General features: G+C 39.8%; 1 protein-coding gene and 1 long non-coding RNA gene across 3 annotated transcripts in view; one reads left to right on the top strand and one right to left on the bottom strand.

Annotated features, from left to right (window-relative positions):
* The window catches only part of MSMB (microseminoprotein beta), a 65,977-nt gene that overhangs the window by 22,428 nt on the left and 20,344 nt on the right, over positions 1 to 23,205 (bottom strand). The window lies entirely within an intron of this gene.
* Positions 7,187 to 15,059, top strand: LOC139073953 (uncharacterized). Of its 2 annotated transcripts, none has more exons than XR_011523302.1 (3): positions 7,187 to 7,497; positions 12,745 to 12,930; positions 13,487 to 15,059. It is a non-coding gene; the product is annotated as an uncharacterized lncRNA (long non-coding RNA). The 2 variants fall into 2 exon arrangements; XR_011523240.1 differs by having other exon boundaries at positions 13,484 to 15,059.

Here is a 23,205-nt window from a genome sequence, read left to right as displayed (position 1 = left end):
AGCCAAAATAATTTTGAAAAAGAAGAACAAAATTAAAGGATTTACGCTACCTGATTTCAAAACTTACTCTTGTTAAAGAAAACTTTTGCACCAAACTTGTTAAAAATGGCAAGACAGGTTTTATTCAGACAACTGCAGGAGAGGAGAGACACTCCAGTAAAAAATGAACTTGGCTCTTCCAAAAGGAAAGGCAAGAGGCTTTTTAAATGCTGGGATGTGCTAAAGGAAAAGTATTAAAGGACATAGGGGAGGGGAGAGATAGGGTCAATGCAATCAGGCCGTCTGAGTTACTAACTGTGCTTATAGAAGCTAGGCTCCGACCCTCCCACAGAGATTGGGAGACAGAGATTGGGGCCCTTTCCTTCTTGATGATTACATTTCAAAGGGATAGCTCCCCAGTCCTTGAGAAAGAAATTCCTGGGTTATAGAAGATACATCTCAAAGAGGCAAAGATTTACAATTGCAAGTCTACTAAAGTAAATGCTCTAAGAAAAGGAGTGTCAGGGGCCTGTAGTCATGTTGTGACTGGAACAGTCAATTCTTTTGGCAGCATTGAGCTTTGTCAGAGAGGAATTTAAGGCACCTGGGGTGATCATTCTAGGCATGCAGGCTGGAGCTGTTAGAAACTGTGCTAATGATCATTCAAGTCTCATTGTGGAGTGGACGACATTGTGCTGAGAACTGCAGTTTTCATAGATCAAAGTTGAAGTCTATTCGAGAAGAGAGTTCAGAGGTAGTTGACTAAAGTTTGGTCAAGAAGAGAGTGTTTATAACCATAAAGCCGTGGTAATCAAGCCAGTTTGGTACCGGCATAAAGACAGACATACAGATCAACAAAACAGAATTGAGAGTTCAGAAATAAACTCTGCATGTGTGGTCACTTGACTTTGCCATCCAGCAAATAGTTACTGAGCTCTGATCCCAAACAAAGCATGGTGCTAAGTACTGGGATTATTAAGATAATATCTGGCCTTTCTTGAATAACTTAGTTTTGTGAAGAGAATATTTTGTGTTAAGGGATGTGACAGAGACATAAGGAAAGTATGAAGCAGCCATCAATCCACTTTGGAGTTTTCCCGCCTGTAAAGTGAGGAGGATGGATCCAATCGTTATTCTCAAACTTCAGAGTGCTCAGGAACCACCCAAGGAATCTCTGAAAATAGATTCCTAGGACCCCACCCTGAAGAGTCTAATCTCCTAGGCCTGGGGCCCAGGAATCTGCATTTTAGCTAGGCTCCTCACTTGATTCTGATGCAGGAGGTCCAGGGAGCACACGTGAGAAATATTGGCCTAAAATATCTTTGATTTCTGATATTTTATGACACTATTATTGTTTGTAAATGAAGCCACAGGCAATAACTATAAAACTTTAAAAATGCATGCATGTACCCTTTGGCAAAAGTATACCAAAAATATAAGCAAAATGATCATTGTAGCACTGTTTCTATTAGAAAAGAGAGAGACAAAGAGAATCTAAATGCCCATTTACAGAGAACTAGTTAAATAAATTATCATAATCACTATAAAGGACTACTACACAGCTGTTAAAAAAAGTGAGGTAGTTCTCTATGTACTGATGTGAAAAAGAACTCCAAGTATATTTTTAAGAGTAAAAAGCAACATGCAAAACATTGTATGTGGCAAATTATACTTTCCAGATATGGCCATAACAATATCTGCTCTTCTGTGATATAATCTTGTCTCCCTATCAAGAGGAAAGTCTGTTTCCCCTCCCCTTGAATCTGGGCTGGCTAAGTGACTTGCTTAGTCAATGGGATATGGCAGCTGGGATGTCCCGGGATTTCCAAGGCTAGGTGATGAGGAACCTTGCAGCTTCTGGCTTGTTCTACTGAAATGCTTACTCTTGGGACCCTCCTTCTCAGAACCTACTATCCATGTCCGAGAAGCCCAAGACTCATGAAGAGATCATATGCCAACAGTCCCTTCTGTCAACTTAGCTGAGCTCCCAGGGGACCGAGGCTGCATGTCTCGCACAGATCACTAGATAAATGTTTTTTGAACGAATGGATGGATGAAAAATGAATAAAGAATGTCTGGACAGCCCAATTTTCTCTTTTGTGTTTCTCAAAGAAGTTTCTTTGGACTCATTAGATCCTGGGACTCTTTTATGTAAGCATAATTAGGGAGTTAATAAGATGCTTTCTCATGGACCTGGCTCATTGAGTCTCATGTCAGAATGGGTAGATCGGTAGGGAAGGTATCATCTCATTGAGAAGTAAATAGTCTTGGAGAGAAAGTACAACTTACCTAAGTTTAGACATCTAGCTAGTAGTATTCAGGAGTATACAAAGAACAGGTCAAATGCATCAGACACAGCTGGGCTCAAATCTTGGCTCTGCTATATATGACTTTGGACAGGTAACAATATTTTTGAGCCCATTTCTTCATTTGTAAAATATGTGCATTTATGACTATTTCTCAGGGTTGTTGGGATGGTTAAGATAATATTGGCAGAACTCCTACCCATTGCACCCCATAAATGTCACCTTTCTTTTCTTTCATTCTAACTCTTGAGTCCAATATCTTTCTGAGTATCAAGAGTGTCTCTTAGGGATGTGTTTAGAAGCTTCCACCAATGGAAGCCTGGGTATGTCAACAGCTGGGAAACTTTTAACATCAAATGCCTTTAACAAGAACACAAAGGCAAATAGAAATACACATAAAAATGAGGGTGTGCCTCTCTGTGTAGGCAAGAGTACACAGGAGACGGCAAGTGGAGGTGATACTCCCTTTTATAAGTTCTAAGCCACTATGGCAGCATTTTAAGTATAGAAAGAGAACTTGGGAGACCATTTCAAGCTTGTGAAGCATTTGTCTAGCATGAATAGCAAGGCGAGTTAAATTTATACAGTGCTTTATGGTTTCCTTTACTTTGTCTTTTTTTTTCTTCCCAAAGCCCCCCAGTACATAGTTGTAGATTCTAGCTGTTAGTGCCTCTGGCTGTGCTTTGTGGGACGCCACCTCAGCGTGGCCTGATGAGCCGTGCTGTGTCTGCGCTCAGGCTCCGAACCGGTGAAACCCTGGGCAGGTGAAACCCTGGGCCACAGAAGCAGAGCATGTGAACTTAACAACTCGGCCATGGGGCCAGCCCCTGCCTTTTTGTTTTAGTTCTGTAGTCCAGTTATACTCATTCTGCAGATGGCCATGCTGCATGACCTTTGAAAATGCCCAGCCAGTTAGGGACTCAAATCCAGTTTTAATTTTTTCCCAAATTAGGTCTCCTGTCAAATCTCAACCTGCCTCTCATCTATTACATCCAAGTGCATGGAGATCCTGTTTCCTCATACTGTTTAAAGGGATGCCCCAGATCTCACCACACAGAAATGAAACTATCACAGTCATGAGAATCACCAGAATCAAGCCTACACTCCTAAGGTCTGGGGTGGACACTGAGAAACTGTCTATAAAATTCTGGGAGAAGCTAAAATAGTGTTAGACTTATTATGTATTTATACATGTATTATATTTACTGTACAACAAATGTCCCCAGGTTGAGATGCAGGCTGAGGACACGCCTCCTTTTCTCCCCAGTTAACCTCACACTGCTTGGTTACACGTGCACCATCTTCCACACAGCTTGGCAAATCCTTCTCTTTCCCTTTGGGCCCAGGCCCTATGATCTACAAAGCCCAAACTCACGTCCCGGCACGGGATCTAATCCTTTATTGCTTTTTCTGGTCATTTTACCTTTATGTCCTTTCCCACCTGCTATACTATCAGAGAAGAAAAATAAAGATATTTCCTTATCTGGTCTGTCCTGAAGTCAAAAGAAGGAGAGACCAAGGTAGATAAATATTTAATAAATATTCATTGTTCCCTATGGTCAAAAAGAGGAGGAACTAAAGTAGATAAATAATGTTAATGTTTAAGGTTGATAAGCATGAAGTCCTGCTTATTTGCCCCAAATCAACTGTACAATAATGCAATGGTATTGACAAATATTAGTCAAGGAGGATTGTCCCTTCCTCCCACCCTACTCTACTTTCTGGTATCCCTGGGCTGAGGGGAGTGTACTTCCTGCAGTAATTTAGAAAGAAGTGACTCAATGTTCAACCTTTAACTTCGAAACGGACTTTCCCAGCCAATGTCAGAGACATATAGCTTTAGGAGAAAAAGGCTTTTAGGCCTTTGACAAATCCAATTCTTAGCCTGAACACTAAGCATAACAAAATACCCAACACCTGCCCAGACTAGAAAAAGTCCCATAGACCTGGGGAAAAGAGAGTTGGAGAGGAGAGCAATAAAATGAGGCAGTGATGTGGGTCCCTGAAAGGGAGATCTGTGTCCAGCCCACTACTCCACCTAGGGTGGGCAGCAGAGGAAAGTCTGCAGGCAATATAGCCCCAAGTAAGTGGGAGGGTCTTCAAGTAGGGGGAGGAAAGAGGAAAACTGTGCTTATTTCCTGAGGGCCCAGGGAGAGCAAGCCAGGTCTCGGAACATCCCCACACCATGGTGCATGGTGGCAGCAGCAGTGTGCAGCACCCAGCTGCTACACCTCCTGGGCTCCCTGGGTGGTGAGAGAGCACATCTACAAGTGCCCCCATACCCTCTGAGAGGCCATCAGGCCTGCAAGAGCCTACGGTGAGGACAAGCAGAACTCCAAGTACGTGGAGGGATAGTTTGGGAAATTTCTGTATCTGGAAACTTCTGGAAAATTTCCAGATATGTCTTCATGCCCTGTAAGTCCTGTTGCTTCATAGCCTCCCACCCATTGTGTCAGGGAGGTGATGGACGCCACCTTGAACAGAGACGTCACTGTCTCCTTTGGGCCTCCACTGGCTCTGTTTTGAGTTCTGACTAAGACAACAAAGCTCTTGAAGGTCAGGCCTAGTTCAGAAAGTGATTCAAAGTTTCTTAAGATTCAGATAGCTCATGTCTGGGTTTATGTCTGTCGTCCCACATTATTAGGAAGTGCCCTCTTTTGACTTTTTGGGGTGATGGAAATGTTCTAAATTTTTAATACGGTGGTGGTTATGTGACTCTATACATTTGTTAAAACTCATCCAACTGGACACTTAAAATAGTGAATTTTATTGTATGTAAATTAAATCTCAAAATTGATTTTTTAAAAACAGAGAGGATGGTGAAGCTAATGAATGAGAGTTTAATGAGGAACAGAATATTACATTATCTCAAAGAATCTCCCCTAAATTGCTTAATAATTATAAAAGGAAAAATAATAATTTTTCAGTGGAGACTAGGTGATACCACCTTAACCAAGTAATCAAAACTAATCGCCAATGGATGGGGCAAAAATGAACCTCTTGCTATGATGCTCTGAGGACAAACATTCTTTTCTGGAGTTCCCGCCAACTCCACCCCCTGCATCACTTAATCTAATCACAGGGAAACTTCTCCAAAATAACTGCCCCATACTCTTCAAAAATATCAAGACCCTGAAAGATGAAGAAAAGCTGAGGAGCTGTTTCAGATTAGAGACAACTAAAGAAGTGTAACAACTAAATGCAATCTGTGATCCTGGATCGGATCCTGGAATATGGGGACAATTGGTGAGGTTCAAAGATGGACTGTGGATTAGATTATATCATTTTATCATTGTTAAGTTTCCTGATTTTGATAAATTACTGAGGTTATGTTTAAGAAAAAAGTCCTTGTTCTCAAGAAATTGACACAAGTATTCATGGATAAAGGGGCATGATGATTGCAAATTACTCTCAGATTGCTCAAAAAATGTGTGTGTATGTGCGTGTGTGTGTGTAGAGAGAGAGAGACAGAGAGAGGAAATGATAACTCAATTGGGACAAAAATGTTAGCAGTTGGTGAATCTGGGTGAAAGGTATATAAGAGGTTTTTTTTTTTTTAACAATTCTATAACTTTTCTGTAAGAGTGAAACTATATCAAAATAAAAAATTTTTTAAGTGTCTTCTTAATGGTCAATAAGCACAAGATGAGCAATATCATTAGTCATTAGGGAAATGCAGTGACATTCACAATGAGATACCACTTCACACCCATTAGAATGGCTAGACTCAGAAATTCAGATAACAGCAAGAGTTGTCAAGAATGTGAAGATATAGGAACTGGATGGCAGTTCCTTATATTGGGTTCAAGAGCAGGTGGTCCCAAAATATCCCACAACAGTATGAAGGGGTTCAGGACATGCTTTTCAAGATGTACTGCTTTAGGGCATGTGGATTATTTTGAGCTCAAGGTAATCAAGACCCTGTGGACTCAAGAGGAACTTTTACCTTCCCCATAAAGAATTTAAGTTGGGGGCCTTGACCATAATAAGAGTTATTACCAGACATAAACTTTTATGACTTATCTGTGTGCCAGGGCAAATCTCTAATTACTGAACATCTGCTCTTGTTGTCCTGGGAATTACCCTCCTCCCCTCTGAAGTCTCAGCTGCTATCCAATGCCTTAGCTCAAGATGGCTTATTTTCCCTTTCTGTCTCTGAACCTCTTATGTATGTGGGGTCTCTGACCCTCCCATGCATATGGAGTTCCTGTACTTACACAATTAAATTCAATTTCCTCCTATTAATCTGTCTTATGTCAATTTAATTCCTAGATGAGCCAGAAGAACCCAGAAGGGTAGAGGAAAATTTATTCCTCCCTGACAGCATACTGATTATTTTGAATTAAAGTTACTTGAGAAGCGGAAAGGGCATTCTGACCTTCCTGTCTCTGTTCCCCCTGAAAAGAGGAAATATATGTCCCATGTGACAGGTGCTCTCCCTGTATCTTTCTCACCAGAGCTGGGGATTCAGGCACAAGAAGCCCATACAAACAAACCGCATGAATTTACTACCCTGAGCCTAAACTCTGCTTAAATTCCTCCCTAATTACCTCAAACCTAAGTTTCTTTGTCTTGTCATTCCTCACAAATTCATTGTTTCTTTACATAAAAGAGATATATACTGTCTGCTTTGTTCACTTTCCAAGCGTCATTTTCATGATTCTCAAGGGTGCATGTAAATTGGGTTTTTCTCCTGTTAATCTGGTCTTGTGTCAATTTTATTATTAGTCCAGCTGTAAGAACACAAGGAGGGTAGAAGGGAGAATTTCTCCCCTCCTTCCCTTCCCCATTCCTTGGAGAGCCAGCCAGGAGACCTCACTGGCTGGAAAATTGCTTTCTCCCTGAGGCCACTGCAAATAAAGAGATCCTGGGACATGTGACACAGAAACCAGCCAAAAGGTAAGCCTTCTCACCGTGTCAGCCTCCCAGATCTCTGTCTGTCTGTCCAAGGGGAAAAAAAGTGGTGAGATTTTCTTTTTTCTTTCTAAACTTAGATTAGCAGGAGAAAATGTTTGTGAAACGAGTTTCTTGGACGAAAGCAGCTCTAATGAAGATTTGGGATGAGTACTCTTGGTTTTGCTGATCTGGTTCCTCCCAGAGATGGTCTTTTATTTCTGCCAGCCTGAGGATGCATGTGCACCTGGCAGGCAGCCAGTAGGCTGTGGATCTGAGCTTATGGAATCTAAAAACAGCTGGGTGAACTTTTGGCTTGGTAAGTCATCCTGTTCTGTTCAAAAGATATGCATAATTCCCTGTGTTTTGAAACGGCTGGTTAAAAGCAAGGCCCCTCACAGTTACTTTCTTAGACTAACTCTGGGAGTGAATTTCTTGGGTCTTGGGAGGGCTGCATCCTTTGCACTCTCCTTTGGGGACGTCTCTTGCGTCCGTGGTTAAGCTATGAAAAGGCTTATTGGTTTGAGTGACTATTAAGATGCTGCTCATCAATGGCCAGATGATGGATCCTTTGAGTTGGAAAAACTTCTAAACTGAAAAAAAATTTTACAGAGCTCTCATATTGGTGTAACACCTAGCCCTTAAGACTCCCTTAATAAGATGGAAAGATAGAAATTACGGCAAAAACCAAAGTTCATTCAGACCCCTTCCTGTTTGCCTTCAGACATTTGCAGATATTGTAAAAGAAAAAAAAAATCAGGACATTGGAAGTACAATTGTCCGGCACTTAAAAAGAAAAAGGAAAGAAATAATACAGACTGAGGGACTCCCTAACATGATGAAAGAACGAAAATTTAGACTTAAAATGAAAATCCAATGTAAAACCCTTCTTAAAATCTGGCCCCATCTGCCTGTTTTAGCTTCCCTTTTCCCACAAAATTTACAGACAGCACTCCAGCCTCACCTCTAAGAGTATACAGGTTACTCATGTAAATACTGAAGGTCAGAAAATGAATAAAGCAGATGCACCTGAGACAGGCAGGCGGGCTCGCTTCTCTGGGCTCTATAATCAAGCTCTGCCAGCTTCAGGCCTTCCTGTGCAACATCCTTTGCAGATATATCCTAGAATCCCCTCCCACGGAACTCATGTCCCCTGGACTAGAGCTCTTCTACCTCCAATCAATAGCCATTCTGTAATGCCTGGTCAAGAGAAAAAAAAAATAAGATTTCACATTATCCCTTCCTTTCTAAATCTAGACCCATTGGTTATTGATCCTTTCTCTCCCAGGGGTAACTATTACCTTCTTGCTTGTCTCATTTTGAGTTCTAAGGGCTTGGCTTAACTTTCTGCCTGCCTGGGATATGCAAGCTGTTGGTCCTTTCTCTGGCTATCTTTGGAAGTGACTCTGGATCTTGGGAAGACAGTAACGTTTGAAGAAGCCTCTTGGGTCCATGGAGCTGTTTAATGCTGCCAGAGATATGTACTGTTTGCCCTGGGTGAAAATTGACAGGATATTTAGAAGGACCTTTTTTTGTAGCTCTATGGTCAAATATTGGCCAAATTGGAAGCTAATATTCAGAGCCTGATATAAATCTTTTTACAGGCCTTCTTCCATAAGTTAAAACTGTGCCCACATCCTGGTGGTGTAGTGGTTAAGTTTGCACACTCTGCTTTGGGGGTTCACAGGTTTGGATCCTGGGCATGGGCCTACACACCACTCATTAAGCCATGCTGCAGCAGTGTCCCACATAGAAAATAGGGGAAGACTGGCATGGATGTTAGCTCAGGGCCAATGCCCCTCACCAAAAACACCCAAAAAACAAAACTATGTGCCCAGAGGGAAAGAAGCAAATTAGAGAAATGTATTTGGGCAGGTAAATCAATCTATTATGTCATTTAAGTTACAACCCAATTTCTGAGGAATTGAGAGCAACCGCCATCTCTTACAAATCTTTACAAAACTGGAAATGCAGCTCTAACAGCAGTTCAAATTCCACCCATTCCCTTTTACCAATCCCAAAACCTCCCCTATTTATCTCAAAAGGTTTGTAACCTCTCTGGGAACTCATATTTAGACCATCCCTAACTCCTAAGACTGAAGGAAAATTTTGAATTGCAATTAGCCCAAAACTCCTAGGAAAAAAACTTTCATCTTTTTCAATCCTCTGAAGTTGCAAATTTTACCATGTCTTTAGAATGTAATTGACCCAGGAGACAACAGCCCACAATCACCTGAGACTAAACCTAGCTAACTCAATTAGCAAAGCCTGAGGTTAAATTTAAAAAAAGGGAAAAGTGTTTCATTTTAGAATTCTGCAACTAGATTTTTGGTAGTGAACATTATGTAGTCCACACAGAAGCTGAAATAGAATAATGGACACCTGAAATTTATATAATATTATAAATCAATGTGACCTCAATAAAAAATTAATTGAATAGAAAGATGAAATTTGCTAGAGAGGCTCTCTTACTCAAGATCTAATTCACTGCTTCCTTGTCTAGGGCAAATATAAATCTTAAGTTTTCTCCACAAATATTAACCAAAAAAAAGGTTTTAAGCAAGTAACCTTAACTTGTTCCATCTGCTAGAGACACAATTACTTATAAACTACTGAGGTTTGTATTGTACCTGGTTCATGGCTGAAACTTTTAAAATAAAAGCTATGAAATCTCTGTTTATGTTTGTCTCTATATATGTATGTATGTTATAGATGTGCTATTTTTCTACCTCTGGATGGTATCATCAAAATTAGTTTCTAAAGAGCTCTATTTAATTAACTTAAAGTAGGTGCTTAAATAAACTATTTCTAAATGTAATAGTTCTAAATGTAAAACTCAAATGTTTTTCAGGTTAATGTGATATAAAGTAACCTTTGGTAAATAAAAGCTTCTTTAAGTTTGTTGATTTCATTAAAATAGGCATGTCTTCAGAGTTACCAACAGTGGACACAATGCAAGCATGCAACTTTTAATTTACGTGGGTTATTAGTCAAAAGAGCTCACATTATGTCTGTTACTAAAATTTGTCAGCACAAAAGAAAAATTAACTTAAGATGATGGCTAAATGCTTTAATGTCTCATGAAATTTTCGTGAATCTAAGTATGATTGTTAAGAACAAATGAATTATATCGATGTTAATGTAATAAGAATTTTTAGATGCAATAATTATGTTTTATGGTACGTGTATTTAAAAATAGCTTCCCCAAATCTTTTGGCAACTTGAAGGTTGGAGTTTTGCTAAATAAAATTAAATGATGAAAAATTCATTAAATATCTGTATTATTTCCAGATAGGATAAAACAATGAAACATTAATTACTGGACAGATATTTATATATTTTTGGCTTCTTATTACACATAAACTAAAAGATAAATTTTTGTCTGTTAATAAACATGTTTTGCACTTTATTTAAAGTTAGTTATTAAGTTAATAACTATTAATTATTGAAAGGTTAATGGAAGAGGACTTTTTGGAAAGGGATTTTATGCGTGGTCAGCTCAGGCTAAGATTGGAATGAATTTAAGTGAATGAGTTTTAATATCAAAAGTAAGCTGGTACAAAATTAAAATTTGGTTTTCTTTCTCTGTTAAAAGAAAAAAGAAAGAGAAAGAGAAAAAATCTTACCTTGTGTGGTCAAGTTAGCTAAAATTAAATTGTTGTTTTAAGAATTTTAAAAATAAGCTTTAATAGCAATAGCATATATTTATAACTGGAACTTAATTTTCTTTTCGTCTCTTAAAAAAATGAAGTATTCTTGGAATATGGATCTGCTCCTGATAAGAGATTATGAAAGGTTTTCCCTTACCTTTTGGTGTTTTATTAGACCTATTTCCTGTGTTTCATGTTAAATGCTTAATCTTTTCTATTAAAAGAACTAAGTTTCTGAAACTATTTAACTTTCTATATTTGTTTTTGAAATCTTTCTGTCACTTTGTTTAAAAGGATAATTAAATATTGTTTCATAATGATCTGTGATCCTATTTAGGCAAGTGTTTTAAAGCTTCTTTAATATTTTTGACACACTTCCCCAAATCAAATTCTAAAGGATGTCTTTTTTGACCATTAGCTAACTTTGGGATTTTTCAGAGGATCGCTGAAACATCTTGAAAGATTTTTTCCTCTCTCCTTATACAAAGAGGGATATTAAATGAATTAGACTGATTTGATATGTTAAGTTACATGGGAAACACTGTCAAATAAGAAATAACATTAAGACTTCTTTATATTGTGTCTGTATAAGTATATGTTATAAGAATTCAAGAAATTACATGAGATTCCTGTAAGTCTAATATGTCCTGGTATGAAGTGCTGTCTGTCATCAAAATTGAGGCTCACACTAAAAGGTGTGAACCTAAATATCAGGAGAGAACCTTAGGTGACTTTCACACAAAGGCAGCAACAACAGAATCTATAAAGTTTATGATACGTGTGGATGAAGTCCATTCTGTTTCTGCAAAAAAAAAAAGATCCCTTGTTGCCAGAATTTTACCATCCTGATGTCCTTGTAACACAGCAACAGTCTGCTCTTGAATCAAAGAAACTATGATGGGTAAACAATGGCTGTAAATTAAACAAACAGCTGGGGTTATGGGAAACTCAAGATGGCTGATTGTTTCTTCCTGACTCCCTGGCAAATCCCATTTTTTGGTTTTTACATTCCCCCATCCACTATAGGAGAAACTACTTCTGTCCCCAGAGGCCTCAGAACTCCTCTCTCTGGGTTTTAGAGCACCTTCAGCTGGACTTCATTCAATTGCCACTTAGTATGGGTCATCAAGATGTTCTTGTTGTTGCATGTATTTTGTCCAGATGGGTTAAAGCCTTCCATTGCCACAAAGCTGATGCCGTCACAGTGATAAATAAAATTGCTAGAAAATGTCTTTCCCACTTGGGGTATACCTTCTACAATCTCTGCTGATCAAGGCACCCACTTCACTGGGCTAATCCTGTGAGCCTTAACGAGAACCTTGCAAACATCTTGGAATATCACTGTTCCTATCCTCAATCATCAGGCAAAGTCAAGAGAACTAACAGAGAAACTAGATTCCGCCAGAACAAATATTAATTACATGAGACTAAATGATGGGGATGACCATAATTTTTATGACTTTTTTCTTTTTTTGCTGAGGAAGATTAGCCCTGAGCTAATATCTGTGCCAATCTTCCTCCACTTTACATGTGGGTTGCCACCACAGCATGACTTACAAGTGGTGTAGGTCTGTATCTGGGATCCAACCACACAAATCCATGTCGTTAAAGTGGAGTACGCTGAAATTAACCACTAAGTCATGGGGCCAGCCCCTAATCTTTATGACTTTTTCTCTGAAATATTACTGTTTTTTAATCTTTTGTTTTTCCAGATTTAAGGAAACCCTTTTTCTTAAGCTATCTATGACTTAGAGCAATTTGGTGTATAATACCTTTGTAAGCAGAATTGAAACATTTACTTTTTCTCCCTACCTGATACCTCCAGAATTCAGAAGCTTTCAGTGAGTATTCTTATTTTCATGATAATATATTTATTGACGTAAGTTCAATAGAAATCTGTCCTCCTTGTAACACAGGACACAATTGGAAACATTATTTATATTACCAAGACTTTGACTGGAATGTCATGTTTTGAGAGACATTCATGGACGGATATGACCATGCAGCTTTGAAGGAATTAAGGTTTACTCTATGAAGCCAATAAAACCCCTTGGAAAAACAGCCTCATACCTTACTTACAGGGTTCCCAACAGCCTAACCAGGTGAGTAAAGAAGGTCACTTCCTGGCAGGTACAAGAACCTAAACATATGTTGGGAGCCTCAAGAAAAGAGGATTTCACCCAAACCTATAGGTACTGCAGGTGGAATATTTGGCTTGGCTTCTTACTCTCGAGAGGCTATTAAAAGTTCAATCTGGAGATTCCTTATGCAAAGTTCCAGCAAAACAAATTTAAAAGAGCCTAGAAGATCAGTCGCTATTCTATGCTGTACTTACGTATATAACTAAGCCAAGTTTATTGAAACTAGACTTACTTTGCAAATAAATTAGTTCTTAATTTGAACATCTTTGATAAAATTAAGGGTGATTTTCGAGAGAAAAATTAGGTCTCATTAGAAATTATAATACACACTTGTGGATATTAAATTTTGTGCTGTTAATTTTCCTTGAAGTTTTGTTTACCTAAAAACTGGACTGTATCCTAAATTTTTCTAGTTTCCTCAAATATTTGGCTACAACTCTCCAAACTAACCTTTCCAATTTTTCTCCCACTTTTGACTTGGAATCATTAAGAACTAAAGCTACTCTTTTCCCAGAAGGTCTGCAAACTGAAGCTGAACAACTTGATATAGACTCAAGAGAGATCACCACAATAGCCCGTGTTTAGACAACCTTCATGCCTGTTGCTGTGTAAGCCACTCAGAAAGCTTATGTGAACACCCAATGACATCATCAGAGACATGTCAAAGTGCAAAAGATGCTCTGATTCTGACATCTAGAAATGTTCTTGACTGGCTTCCCCCTAGCTTCAGAAACTGATTTATAATTTGCTCCAGTCATTTAGCCATTGTTTATCTCTGTTTCCATAGAAATGTCTCTTATTAAAGACCTGGTTGGTTGTATGATAGACCTAACTTTGGAAGCCTGCCTGCATCATCACCTCCTGAAATGAGTCACAACTGTTTAACTGAACTGACCTATTTTCAAGACTAAAAGATTAATTCAATGAAATAATGAAACAATCTACCAGCTCAACTTTTGATTGAGGAGGAAACTGTTGAGGCCCAGGGCAGACCACCCCAAAAATATCCCACAATAGCACATTGATTATTTTGAATTAAAGTTACTTGAGAAGCAAAAAGGGCATTCTTTCTCTCCTGTCTCTGTTACTTCTGAAAACAAGAAATAAATCTCCCATGTGAAGGGAGCTCTCCCTTCATCCTCATCACCAGAGCTAGAGAATTCAGGACAAAGAAGCTCATATAAACAAACCTTGTTAATTTACTACCTCAAGCCTAAACTCTGCTTGAATGCCTCACTAATTATGTACTTCAAACCTTTCTTTGTCCTGTCATTCCTCACAAATTTATTGTATCCTTATGTAAAAGATGTATACACACACACACACACACACACACACACACACACATACTGCCTGCTTTGTCTATTCTCTGAGCATCATTTTCATGATTCTCCCATATGCACATAATTAAATTGGGTTTTTCTGTTGTTAATTTGGCCTTGTGTCAATTTTATTATTAGTCCAGCCATGAGAACACAACAAGGGTGGAAGGGGGAATTTCCCTCCTCCCTGACTCTATGTTTAACTTAACTCTTAAAGAGTTAAACATAGAGTTACCATTTAACCCAGCAATTCCACTCCCAGGTATATACCAAAGAGAATTAAAAACAGGCAATCAAATACATTCTTGTACATGAACATTTATAGCAGTGTTATTCAAAATACCCAAAAGGTGGAAACAACCCAAATGTCCATGAACGGGTGAATGGATAAATAAAATATGGCATATCCATACAATAGAATATAATTCAGCAATAAAAAGAATAAAGTATTGATGCAGATAGTACATGGATGAACTTGGAAAACATTATGCTAAGTGAAAGAAGCCAGTCATAAAAGATCACACATTATATTATTCGATTTGCAGGAAATGTCCAGAATAGACAAATATATAAAAACAGATAGTGGAATAGGGGGTGCCAAGGGCTGGGAGGCATGGGAGATGGTAAGGTTATGGCTAAAGGTACAGGGTGTCCTTATGAGGGTGATAAAAATGTTCTAAAATTGATTATGGTGATGGTTGTAAAACTGTGAATACATTAAAATTTTTTGAGTATACTTTAAATAACAATAAAGCTGTTACCAAAAAAGTGTTCTCTTTTGTTCTATGAAGTGTTCCAGTTTGTACAGTAAATGGTATGTTTACCATATTTAAGCTTTATGTAGAATTCAAACGCAAGCCTGACTTGATCATAGAGTTTTTTTCTTACAGTAGAAAAAACTTAAGATATGTAATAGAGAAAGTTTCTGCAGAGAAGAAATAGGAAGCTTGTCTCTTTGGGTCTGGAGGAATGAAGAAAGGGGAAAAAAGCAAAAATAATACTAATAATACCTATAACAAGAATAATAGCTAACATCTATTGAGTGCTTACTCCGTGCCAGGTAGTATGCTAAGTGCTTTACATAAATAATTTTCGTTAATCCTTAAAACATTCAGATGAGGAATTCAAACCTAGCATTCTGCCCCCATTGCCCGTGCTCCTAGGGGAAATAGTAGTCAAACATATGAGTCCCAATCTCCCCTTTAGACTCCGAAGTCCCAGAGAGGGGAAAGCGCGTGTTAGACATTACTGGGTGATTACTCACCATGCACTGCTAACTTCCTTCTCCCTGGTAACCTCCTCCTGCAGAGGCTGGAAAGTCAAATGCTATTTTTCAGCCCCCCTTGAAACTAGAGATGGCCATGTGACTTAGTTCTGGACAATTAGACACAAGTATAAGTTTCCTCTAGAGCTTTTGAGACAAATATTTTGTCTTCAAACCAAAGGCACCAGCACAAGAGGAGAGATGCTCGTGCTTCTTGTCCCACTTATTCCTTCCTTGAACATGGCTGTGATGACCTGGGCTGAGGCAGCCATCTGATGATTAGATGACAAGAACTGAAAAAAAAAAAAAAAACGCTAAGGATGACAGACAGAAAAGATGGAAAGGACCTGGGCTCTCAGTGACATCACTGAGTTGCCAAACCATTCCTGATGCCCTCTGCTCTTGGACCTTGTGAAAATCCTTGTGATTTATGTCACTGTTAGTTGGGATTTCCGTCACCTGCAGTCAAAAGCATTCCTAACTGATACAACATGTTAGATTAAGGGGAAAAGCCAAAAGCAGAGGGGCTCTGTTCATTTGAAGTCTTGGCAGAGGGTTACTGCCTAAGGAGGCCTTGCAGCCAGGAGGGTGAAAGCACAGCAATGGCAGGGAGAACTGGCTGGGTACCACAGCCTGTGTGTGATGTGTTAGTGATCTTGATGTTCGGTGTCCCCGGGAGAGGTGGGAACACAGAACGTAGTTGCTCTGTTGGGGGCAACATGGACCTTGCTGAGTGGGAATAACAACCAGAACTCTGGGAAAGCCACAGCACCCATAAGACCACAACAGAGCCCTGAGTGTCAGGGAAGATTACCAGCCGGGATGAGTCGAGAGAACAGATCACTAATTCACCAGCCACACCTGATAGACAAGGGGCTCATAAACCCCAACAGACACACTTGTCTCTACATAACAGAGACCTTCAAAGACTCTGAAAATAGTTCCAAGGCCTCCTCTCCTATTGATAGCAGGTCTTGCAAGCTTTCCACCCCTCTCCATGGCCTATATTCTTGGATTTGGATGGAGGAAGGGGAGGGCCAAGAAAAATAAACATCTGTGTATTTCCCTGGAAGAGGCTGAGTCATCCTGAAGAGGCTGTTAGAATCAGAAGAGAATGAGATTGGCAGGTTTCAAGTCCGCCTTCACTGCTACACCTGCTCCGTTTCCCATCTGGACGGAGGCTCATAAGGAAGATTAAACCCACCTTAAAGGAATAAAGAAGAAATGTTCTGGTGGGTGTGGAGAGCACAAGTGAGCAGTAGAATGGGTAAATTTTTGATCTGCTACACAGTCTTAGTAGACTTCTGTGAGTGCAGCCAGGCTAGAAGTGGGGGAGAGTTTATCCCATGGGTCTTTCTGTTTGAGCTTTCTATTACAAGTGAGCTAGAGGCCCAGCTTAGGATAACAGTAGCTTCAATTCTTCAAACTCTTGTAGCCAGGCACTGTGCCAGTTCTTTTACAGGCACAGTCTCATTCTAGGCATCGCAACAATCCAGGGGAGAAGGTATATTTATCCCATTTCACAAATGAGGAAATTCAGAGAGGTAAGTGAGTTATTAAGAGTGTGTCGACGAAAATAATCCATAACCAATCTATAAATGAAAATTTGGGTGAGTTTATTCTGAGCTTAAATTTTAGGATTATAACCCGGGAGAGTCTTTCCACAAAGGAACAGAGCACTCCAAAGAAGTGGGGGTATAAGGGTGGTTATATACCCTCAAAGAGTATGTTTCACATATGATTGAAATGTCCCTTTTACAATAGTCACGAGGCTGCTCTGATGGAAACTGGCAGATAGGTCTGCTGTCTCAGTGAACGCCGCGGGGTGGCAGGTGTTGCCACCGGTGTTGCCTCGGGCAGGGGCGTCACAGATGAGCACTGCAATCGGTTCCCAGCCTAAAGAAAGATGCTTAATCTTTAAGGAGATGCCAACGTTGGGAGGGGGAGGGAAGTTGCACGTTTATCTCAAGGGCCTTTGCTCTTGCCATAGGGAATCTCTAAAGCAGATATACAATGCATGCTCAACGGCCTCGGTCAGGCCCTTTTGGAAAGACAAGGTTGGGCCAAATTAGGTTTACACCAAATGGCTTCCTCATATATTCCAATACATCCTATTACTTGCCATTTTTATTTACGTGCATAGCTAGAATGTGGTGGGATTGGAACACTGATCTTCCAGATTACACAATATGACAGAAACCATGTTAGATGAGCAATGATGAAAGCCATAGGGATATGAAGCTGGAGGGAAGACCTATGTGTTGGGCTCACAGCATCCAGGATCATTTATCCATAGGAGGCCTGCCAGGAGGAGGTATGTAGCTGGAAACCTGAGCCTCTCTTTCCAGAGGTCCCCTGGGGAGGTGAAAGGACCCCAGAGAGGAATTGTTACCAAACCAAGTGGGCTCACCTCCTGGCAGAGTTAAAACCAGACTCTTACCAGAAGTAGTTGTCACACAAAGTAGAACTCATTTGCAGCAAATAGAAAGGCATGTGGAATCATTTCCAAAGTTGTGGCTGTCCCCAGCAAAGAGAAGCAGGGGCCTTTTATTTTGGATGGGGAATGAATATTCAAAAGGGAGAGATGGGTATTCACTTGCGCAGGCTAAGTTGGAAAATATGCTTCTACATCTACTGCAGATTATGGTAACAAGGCCTAAGCTCCTCCCAGAGTGCAGATCTTAGCACTAAAAATGAGGCAAAGGTCACAGGCATGCTTTTGTGGTGGGGCATGATCTGGTTCAGGGTGGTTGGTGATTGCATTTCTTAAACAGTCAAATGCTTCCGAACCCACCCTTGAGTTCCTCAAGGCAATTAGTTAGTGGCAGAATGGTTGAGGGATCCATCAGGAAGATGAGACCAGAAACTCCAGGGCTTTCACCTACCAAAGGATTCTCTTTAAGTTACTAGATCCAAAGGGACCACATGGCCAGAGACAATGAATATCTCCCCAGAAAGAAGAGGAGACAAGAATCTGAAGACCACATGGGCACCCTCTCCAAAATCTTGACTCTGTGTAATCCCCATAACCTTGACATGCCCTGGAGAACAGGAGAAAATTCCCCAAAAAGGCTGAGATGGAATTCTCTCCCATCCCACTGGGATGGGGGCTTGAAATCAAAATTCAGTTGATGTATTGAAAGTAACAAGATGTAGTTTCTTTTGCTCCTCATTTTGAGTACCATAATGTTGTGATTTATAATAAGAAATATATATTTGGTTTTCATCCTCATTCCTGGCACAGAGTTCCTAAAACTCTTGGAATTTCCTAAGTGATAAGAGAGATAAAGGTGTCTTTTGTTATTCATAACAAGCTCCTTTCCACCACAGCTGAGTTTATGTTAATGAAGTGACGTTTGGAAAGTTCCTGAAGATGGGGATTGATTGCTGGGGGAACCAAGCATGTTATTAGAGGGTCCCACCCCTTGACCTCAAGGGAGGGGAGAGGGGCTGGAGGTGAAATCAATCACCAATGGCCAATGATTTAAACAATCATGCCTGTGTAATGAAGCCTCCGTAAAAGACTGAAAGGATGGGGTTCTGAGAGCTTCTTGGTTGGCTAACATGGGGAGGTGCTGGGGGAGTGGTGCTGAGAGAGGGCATGAAATCTCCCCACCCCTTCCCACATGCCTCGCCCTAAGCATCTCTTCCATCTGGCTGTTCCTGAATTACAAGCTTTAACAATAAACAGTAATCTAGCAAGTAAAATGTTTTCCTGAGTTCTGTGAGTTGCTCTAGCAAATTAATTGACCCCAGGAGAGGGTCATGGGAACCTCCAACCTGTCCCTGTTTGTCAGAAGTACAGGTAACAGCCTGGACTTGCGATGGGCATCTGAATTTAGGGGGGCAGTGAGTCCTTAACCTGATGCTATCTCCAGGTAGATGGTACCAGAATTGGGTTAAACTGTAGGACCCCCAGCTGGTGTCTGGAGAATCAGTGAACTGCTTTGTGAGCAGAAAATGTCTCCCTCCCAAACACACAACATTTGGTGACCAGAAGACAAGGCCAAGGGCTCTTTTAGCCCTGGAAAGGATATGTTAAGGAAGTATCTCTTCCTAATTACCTATATCTTCCTAATTTTATGAGACTTTTTTTTTTTTTTTGAGGAAGATTAGCCCTGGGCTAACTACTGCCAATCTTCCTCTTTTCAAGGAAGAAGACTGGCCCTGAGCTAACATCTGTGCCCATCTTCCTCTGCTTTATATGTGGGACGCCTGCCACGGCATGGCGTGTCAAGCGGTGCCATGTCTGCACCTGGGGTCTGAACCAGCAACCACAGGCAGCCAAGCGGAACATGCACCTTAACCATTGCGCCACCAGGCCAGCCCCAAAGAGTTTTTTTTTTTTTAATCAAGAATAGATTTTGTATTTTTTCACATCCTTTTTGGCAGCTATTGAGATGATCATATGGTTTTTCTTCTGCGACATTTTTTTTTTTTTTGACCCCCTCCACTCATTTCACCCACTCCCCACTCCCACCTCTGGCTACCACAGCTTGTTCTATGAGTGTTTTTCTTTTTCTTTTTTAGATTCCACATAAATGTGAAATCATATGATATTTGTCTTTCTCTGTCTGACTTATTTCACTTAGCATAATGCCCTCAGGCTCCATCCATGTTGTCACAAATGGCAAGATTTCATTCTTTTTTTATGGCCAAATAGTATTCCATTGTATATATGTCCAGGTTTCCCCTACTATCTGAAAGTAGAGCATTCCTATGAAACCTTTTGTAACCTGAAATGGTGTCAAGCAAAGAAGCAATTACCGTTAATTTATATGGGAAAAATTGTTGAGTGTTCCAAGACCCAAAAGATAACCTACAAAATAGATCGCGATAAAGCCTAGATGCTCACAGACACAGTTCAAAGCTATGGCAGCTTGACACTGAGATGCTGAGTGTAGTTCCTGGGGGATGAACTTGGTAGTACCACTCTTGCTGCTCAGGGTGTGTGCTGCCTTTATAAGGGCTCGCTGCGAGAAAAACGCTGAACGCTATTTTCACAAAAGCGAAAATCCTCTTCAGATTTCTTTTGGTTAGTGAAAACAGGCACTAATGTAGGTCTTTTGTAAAAGCAAAGTGATGCAAGGCGAACTTTTGGATGGCGGGGCAAACCTGCACCACATTTTCTTTATTCCTTCATCCATTGATGGACCCTTAGGCTATTTCCATATCTTGGCTATTGCAAATAATGCTGCAGTGAACATGGGGGTCCTATATCTTTATAAGTTAGTGTTTTCATTTTCTTCAGATAAATACCCAGAAGTGGAATTGCTGGGCCATATGATAGTTCTATTTTTAATTTTTTGAGGAAACTCCATACTGTTTTCCATAGTGGCTGCACAAGTTTGCATTCCCACCAATAGTAAACAAGGGATGCCCTTTCTTCAGAGCCTCACCAACACTTGTTATTTCTTGTCTTTTTGATAATAGCCATTCTAACAAATGTGAGGTGATATCTCATTGTGGTTTTGATTTGCATTTCCCTGATGATTAGTGATGTTGAGCACCTTTCATGGACCTATTGGCCATCTGTCTTTGGAAAAATGTTTATTCAGATCTTCTGCCCATTTTTTAATTTGATTGTTTGCTTTTTCCACTATTGAGTTGCATGAGTTCTTTATATATTTTCATATTAACCTGTTACCAGATATATGATTTGCAAATATTTTCTCCCATACTGTAGGTTGCCTTTTCATTTTGTTGGTGGTTTCCTTTGCTGTGCAGAGGTTTTTTAGTTTGATGTAGTCCTACTTGTTTATTTTTCTTGTATTGCTTTTCTTTTTGGTGGCAAATCCAAAAACTCATTGCCAAGACTAATGTCAAAGAGCTTACTGCTTATGTCTTCTATGAGTCTTATGGCTTTTGGTCTTACGTTCAAGTCTTTCATCCATTTTAAGTTAACTTCTGTGTACGGTGTAAGATAGTAGTCCATCTTCTACAACAATTTAAGATGACACTTTATATTCCCTTTTATTGGAAGACTGTTGCATACTTGGAAAAAAGACATGTTACTGGCATATTGTTATTTTAATGTGCTTCTGGATTCTGTTTGCTAATATCCATTTAAGACATTTGCTTTAATATTCTGAAAGGTTGCCCTCTGGTATGTCGTTATTGCTGTTGTCATTTCTTGCTATATTTCTCTGTTTAGTGTATTCCTCCAGAGGATGAAGCCCTGGTTCCTCTGCTCCAGGGGAAGATATGGAAGAGCGTCATGATAGAAGGACCTCAGCCTAGACAAGGAAGGGCTAGGATAGGCTTGCCTTGAAATGAACCCATGATGAAGAGCAACCAGGCAGAGGGCATAGATCATCTGTACATATTTTAAAACCATGAAAATGATTGAAAAAAAAGGAGCATCAAGCTTAATGGTAAAACAATGAAATAATATCCATTTAAGTCAGGAACAATACAAGAACGTTCATTCTCATTACTATTAACATGGCTCTAGAGGTATTAACAAGTGTATTTAATAAGAAAAAGAAGTATAATATTGGACGGGGAAAAAGATGGTAAAGTATCATTGTTTGTAGAAGATACCTTCATTTGCCTGAAAATTCAAGAGAACCAACAACAAAAAAATTACTATACACAATACAACAATTCAACGAGATGGCTCCATACAAAATTAATGCACAAAGATTAAGAGGTTTCCTAAATAAAGAGAAAAACCAATAAAAAAATAAAGTGGGAGAAAATGTTATATTTAAAATAGGAAGAAAAAAACTCCCTAGGAATAGACTTAAGAAATGTATAATATTTATGGAAAGGAAACTTCAAAATTCCACCAGGGAATGAAATGGCACACTAAGAACCATAAAAAATCCACTCTTCCATAAAAGCAATGAGAACTCTGGCAAATATTGTCAAAATCAACTTTTTCAGAACTCTGAAAATGAACCAAAAGCTTGTAACAATCCAAAGAACATTTACTCAAGAAAAAAGGCTGGATCTCAGTAAGAACAGGGAGCTGTGAGGCATTATAATTTGCCCTATCCTGATCCCCTTCTTCCCAGCTCTGTGGTAGCCTTGAAAGCCAACAGCCTCACTTATATGGCAGCTGTGGAACCCAGCAGCCTAGCAGCCACTGGAGAGAACAGGACACGTTTGAAGCTCCTGAAAAAGCCTCATTCCCAGAGAATTATATAATTTGACCTGTTTGGAGGGTCCTAGAAACCCCCACTCACAGGGCTTATCTTTACTTGACCTCACTCAGAGCTTACTGTGAACAGCTTATTCCTGTGGCATTTGTTAAAAAAAAAAAAAAAAAACCAGTAGTGACTGTTGAATATTGCAGTTACCTGAAATAGTGATAACAGTTGTCGCAGAGAAGGGATTGACTAAAATCTTAAAAGGAAGAATTTGGGGATGAGATGTCCATAGAAGACTCGGAAAATTGTCAATATGTTCCTGGGAATTTAGAGGCCATGTGTATGTGCAAGGCAGTGTGCATGCCCAGGAAAGAACTGAGAAGGCTCTAATCTCTACCTCTGGTTAACGTTGAGGCTCTGCGTAAGCAGGAAGTGACAGCTAAGGCTGAGTTGTAAACTGACAGAGCATTGAGGATGTGCCCCAACACACAGACACAAGACCCTTGACAAGGGCTGGGAGACTTATTGATTCCAGATATTTAAGGAATCTGTGTCT

This window comes from Equus przewalskii, chromosome 1, assembly GCF_037783145.1.
Source record: "Equus przewalskii isolate Varuska chromosome 1, EquPr2, whole genome shotgun sequence".
In the NCBI taxonomy this organism is placed as follows: domain Eukaryota; kingdom Metazoa; phylum Chordata; class Mammalia; order Perissodactyla; family Equidae; genus Equus; species Equus przewalskii.
This window is presented reverse-complemented; position numbering and strand designations above follow the sequence as displayed.